This window comes from Corvus brachyrhynchos, unplaced genomic scaffold (assembly GCF_000691975.1).
Source record: "Corvus brachyrhynchos isolate BGI_N302 unplaced genomic scaffold, ASM69197v1 scaffold162, whole genome shotgun sequence".
Classification (NCBI taxonomy): Eukaryota; Metazoa; Chordata; class Aves; order Passeriformes; family Corvidae; genus Corvus; species Corvus brachyrhynchos.
This window is the reverse complement of record NW_008236696.1, coordinates 6,583,323-6,589,066: the sequence shown is the minus strand read 5'-3', so window position 1 is coordinate 6,589,066 and position 5,744 is coordinate 6,583,323. Positions and strand designations below refer to the sequence as shown.

Genomic DNA, 5,744 nt, shown 5'->3' with positions numbered 1-5,744 from the left:
GGCCCCAGGGGGTTTGCTCCTGTGTGTGCCTTCTCTGGGAAAAAGAGCAACACCAGGGAAAAACAGTGAAGTGGAACGCAAACCTCTGTCTCTGTGAGATCTCATTCATCCCAAGACTGACTGAAATGATTCAGATATAAATATTATCATACCAGAGCTTGGTGGCATTTTCATTCATGTACAGAATACAAGGCAATTTCACTTAACCCTCCCATGGCCAGAAGATGTAGGACGAAAGCCAGATTCATGAAAGCTGTTAAGCCAACATCCCTGTATCTCCAGCCAGTTACACCGGTGTGAGTTTCACTGATGCCATCTGAGGAATTGCAACCAGCTTTCAAAGGTTTTAAAAGTACCCACCACATCCCTGTGAGAGAAGTAAAAAACCACCTCTTTCAACAAAGAGGGAGAAGGGGACACTAGAGAGAAAAAGTGTGAATTTAGGGAGCTGGTGGCAGAGCACTGGGGAGCAGGCAGGAGCTCCTGGCTGGTGAGAACATGGCCTTCCTGAGCAGGCAGTCAACAGGACGAGTAGCAGGAACAATGAGATAAGCACTGCAATGGAAACAAACACCTTTTTTTAGGCTCTCTGCACCAAGCTGCTGCTGCTGCTACTTTTATCACACCATTCATTTGGGAAGAAAACAGTGCAGCAAAGCAAGGTGCACACACAAAGCTGCACACCATGTCTGAGCTCATGTCAGTTACCAGCCAAAAAAATCGAGTTGTTAAATTATTTCATTTAATGGTTTGGGACTGCAGTGATCTTGTACAACGTTAAATCTTTGGAAACTGGATACAGCTGAGTTAATCCTTCTGAGCAGGACATGGATGATCCACAACAGGACTGAGGACCACAGGTGGTTGCTAACTTCTTCTGGGCAGCCAAAGCCAATGTTTCCATCATTAGTATCTTCCATGGAGGCTCGAGAGCTGTTTTACAGACAAACACATACACACGTGCACGTGAAACCCCCTGGCAAAAACAGTGGTTGTTTTGCATGCCAAATGTGTCAGTTGCATTTCATTTTACGACTGAATTCATTCTCAAGTCACGAATGTTTAAAAAAAAAAAAAAAAAGGCTTAGTGAGTGTTTAAATTTAGGGCATTAATTTTGCATTCCAGTGTAGAGGGAACCCAACAGTCTCAAACCTCGGAAAAAGGCACTCCACCTCTGCTTTATGGGCAATTTCATTCTGCTTGTGTTTCCAGAGCCTACTTCAAAGCACAGATGCGTTTCAGGTAAATAATGACAAGCTTCAGAACAAGTTTTCCTGGTAACACAAATCACCTCACTAATGAAATCAGGGGAAAAATTCAGAACAACTTGATATCCATCTGCCTCAAATCAAATCCTTCCATTTATATGCTATAAGTAGGGGCCTGATTCCTCCCACAATCAAATCAGAGGCAAAACTCCCACAGATTCCAGTGGGAATGGGGTCAGCTCTTTGTGCTTGCTGGATAACCATTGCCTGGATGTGGGTGAGGATGCCCTGGTCCATCCAGAGCGAGGCAGAGGATGTGCTTTGGGTGCAGCACTAAACAATGGGTTCAGGTTCAGAAGAATATGAGGCACCTTCCCTCAGCACAGAGAACACTTTCTATAGTTTCCACATTTCCTTCCTGCTCATGTCAATCATGCATGGGGGAAAACAATGAAGAAACACCAACCCCACATGGAATAAAGTAATGGGAATCTGAAAATGAGCCACATGCTGAAAAGAAAAGTCATTGCATCCAAGATTGAAAGTATTGACTGTCTGGACTGCCAAATAAATCAGACTAGCCCTGGGGACTTGGATCTATACCTGTACTTACCTCTTCACCTCAAACCTCAAGGGCAAGCTTTCCTTTTGCTTTGGAGGTCTGGAGGTGGGCAAAAGGTGCAGCTCTTGGTCACCTTCTTGTGCATCGCTGAACCACTTGACTCCCTGCAGGCTGCTGCCTGCTTCCAGAGACACTCCTCTCAGATCCCATCAGCCTTCCCAAAGGTTCAGCTGTGGTGTGAGGGAAGCTAGATGTCCACTTGGCTTGGCAACAAAGAGAAAAAAATTGTACTTGAACCTGGAAATTTACAGGAATGCAGAGCAGCCGTGTTGCTAAGCCAGCTGCAAACCTGCTTTGCTCGGGGCTCTTCCCTTTGTAGGGTTGAAGGAATGAGGCACGTGTTGCCAAGTAGGACATCAGTGCTACAAACAAATGGAAGGCCCTTATCCCACCAGCAATCTCGACCTGGTAACGGGCGGGCAGCTAGAGTAACAAGAAAGCTCGGCTCCTTCCTACTCACAGAAAGGAGAGGCGGTAGGATCCAGGTTATAATTAGAGCCACCCACAGCAATTTTGGGGAAGCTTCAGTGTATGGATTGGGATCTTATTGTTAGTGCTGCCAGTTCACCATCTGCTTGGACTGAGCCAGTTCAGAAATCCAGTGGCTGGCACTCTCAGACACATCTCCTGCTTGTCTGGAGTTTAGCAGTGCTTTAAGCCACCTCTGTGCCTGCAGGAGAGTCACAGCAATAGGAATTTCTGTATAAGCCTTTAGCCTGACTGTCCTCCTAATTTAAAGGATTAGCTTTGGCTTTGGAGACAAACTCCTTTTGGAGCCCTCTCTCCTTTCTTTCCATTGGATTATAAAATGTCAGTGGCTCATCCAAATTGGGTCTCCCCAGCACACCTTCCTGCAGCTGGAAAAACACCAGTTCTGCCAAGCACTGCATGCTGCAGGTACAGCCACATTTCATGGCATCCCATGCAAAGCTGCACAACTGTCTCCTTGCAAAGGCCCTTGAAGCAGAGTGAGGTACAGAGCTGCCCCCAGCTCTCTTTCCAGCTGCCATGGAAGCTGAGAGCAAACCCTGGCCCGAGCCGTGCTTGCCTGGAGCAGATCAGCTCCATCCTCAGTGCTCAGGTCCAGCATGATAAGGGTCAGTGTGGAAGACTAAGGAGTTGATAGGGTCTTGCACCCTCCTGGCACAAGACATTAACACCTCTAATTTGGTCTTAATTCTTGTGGTGCTAGATCACAGCACAGATTTGATACCCAATGTATGAGCCTTCAGGCATCAGTGCTGGCCTATTGCATCTGCATCAGTGTCCTTATCCCCCTCCCCATGCAGGAGTTACCCTCAGAGATCCTGTGTGGCCCCCTCCAAAGCAGAACAGGCCCCCATGTTGCACATTAAACCCCACCAATGTGAAGATTTAAACCACCTGACTGGGACAGATAAGCCACGTCAAAGCCTAGTGAGAAACGGGGCTTGCCTAAGAGAAGTGAGTCCTCGACAGAGACAGCACAGCTTAGGTTGCTATCTTTGGTTCTGCCCTTCTCATAACCACCCTGAATTTTGGTGCTTTTCCTCAAATCCCTGCTGCAGTGCCCAGGGCCCAGCTGTGAAAGCCTCACTTTTTGCCGTCTTGCTTTTAACCACCAGTATTTCTGAGCCTCCCCGCTTGCAGAAACAGGCTTCAAACCATGAGTCCAGCACTCTAAGAGAAAACAAATTATTTTCTTTTTTTTTATTTCCTTATCCCTACTGCTGTGATTTATTTAAGGAGGGACTTGGGAGCCTCAGTCAGGGCTTTTGGGTCCTGCTCAGCCTAGGGAAAGCAATCCCAAAGTCATTCCTGCACCACGGGCTCTCCAGGAAGCCCTGTGCTGAGTGCTCTGGCTGGCTCCCGTGCCCCGGCCATGCCGAGGGGGAACCTTTCCAGCTGAAGGCACAGTGAGCACTTTCTTCCAGGTAGATGGAATAGAATCATGCACATTATGAATGGTGATGTGTCTGCAGGGGGGTGGAGACGGGGCGAAGGAGGCGTCAGTGTGTTTTGTAAATGCTTTGAAATGTATTTGTGTGTTTCTGAGATGAACCTTACAGAAAATACCTGAAAACTGGTTTTGCTTTTCCTAAAGCATTGGCTCTTTCAGGCAGCAGCTTTGCCAAAAGTCATTAATCACATCTTTATTAACAAGGGCAGGGGAACAGTGACCTCAAACAACCGAGGAAAACAACTAACATTATATTCATTTGAAGGACCGCTTTGTAAAATATCTTCTGGCCTGCACATGCTACTGTTGACTTATATTTAAAGTGCACTGAGTCTTTGGGATATATTGGGACTTCTGCACAGAACCAGGGCAGGACTTGGCCCAAGGGTGTGTTTGACTTAACTATATGTCTCCTGAAGTACAAGGAGAGAAAGAAGAAAGTTTTTAAAAGGTCTTCACGCTTTTCTTCTATATTGAGTTGCATCATGTGAGTGGGATGGGCTAAATGCACTTCCCGAGTGTCAAAATTCACAGGTTCATGGGTCTCATGATATGTATGGTTTAAGTCCAGAGGGAACATTATGATCACTCAACTCCTTCTAGCCTCAACAGCCTGTTTACTCTAAGTATCCTGGCCTGCTGCTAACAGCATGGCACAGGGTCCACCACATCTTCCACCACATTGCTCAGTAGCGCGCTCATTTCCTCAGTTAAAAATGCAGCCAGCTGAATGAGCAGCTGCATTAGCTGGGACCAAACACACCACAGGGACTGCTGCCCTTGGGGTGAGTAGGGCCGTGGATACAGCCCCTGTGCCCCTGCCCTGTCCTGCCAAAACTCTGTTTGCTGCTCGCTCCCTGCTCTCAGACAGTTTGTCAGCTGGGGAACGGGATCAGTGAGAGAGAGAGCGGGGACTTTCGAGGGGATTTCTGGAGCCTGCCTCAAAATGCGTTTGTTGTGGGGAGGGCTCTCAAAGGCAGTGTGGGGAAAGGGCAGGTCCCCACCTTGGGCAGGATGCTAATGCTGCATCGTGGTAGGCACACTGTAAGCCCAAACCCTGGAAGGCTGTTGCCACTGATAACACCCATCTGCTGTGGCATCATGTCCGTTGACATAGCCTTAATTAATGATATTACCAACTTAATGAGTAGATAAGCCACCGATCCCAACTCCTGTTAAGAAATTGTCTTAAGTACCAGTCACTAATCGCTATGGAGAAACAGATAGAGGGCCAAAATGCACACCTGGAGTAAAGAGGTGTGGCTTCCATGTTTTCTGGTGAAGTTGCATTTGTTTACACCAGGACTGACTGTGAACCATCCTGATTAACACATGGCGGGTGTGCGCTGGGCGGGAAGTTGTAAACAGCCACAGCCTTAAGTAATGGCACTGGGCTTGTGCAAGACCTGTCATCCAGATGGCAGCAGGATTGATGGCTGCGGAGATCAGCAGGGTGCCAGACCAGGGTGCAGATGTGCGTGGGAGTGCACCAAACCCAGGCTTGCTCCTCCCAGACCCTCAGCTGGTGCACAGGGTCTGGGAAGACCCTCTGAGCCCTGGGATGCTTCACATGGATTGTCTAGTTCACATGGCTTTAGGAATAGTGGACATCACCATAGTGGGCATCACCGGGTGATGCCCACTATGGTGGCCAAGAGCTTTTTGGGTTGTTTAATTGAAGACGATTTGCCAGCTGTAACTGGATTTCCTGCTACCGTTGGGGTGGTGTGGATGTAACTCATAAAACAAGGAAAGGACCTGTTTCACTGTACTGATTTGATTCTTTGGCTGTTACTTTATTTCCTTGCCGTTGTTATTCTGATCCAGTGAAATTAAAAAGGCATGAGCAGCCTATTTGGATCTGAATGTGTGAGTTCCTGCCCTGCAGAGCTTTCAGTAGAGATTAGATTGTACATGCCGTTGTGTGGGGGAGATGTGCCATCAGGCAAAGGAGGAACAAATGCAGGCGGGGCG

The 5,744-nt window shown here is 47.8% G+C and overlaps 1 long non-coding RNA gene across 1 annotated transcript; it reads right to left on the bottom strand.

Moving 5' to 3' along the window:
* Positions 1-725: 725 nt before the first annotated feature.
* LOC108444856 lies at positions 726-2,102 on the bottom strand. The gene is made up of 2 exons (XR_001859554.1): positions 1,823-2,102; positions 726-933 (listed from the first exon to the last, which is right to left on the bottom strand). It is a non-coding gene; the product is annotated as an uncharacterized LOC108444856 (long non-coding RNA).
* Between the last annotated feature and the right edge of the window lie 3,642 nt (positions 2,103-5,744).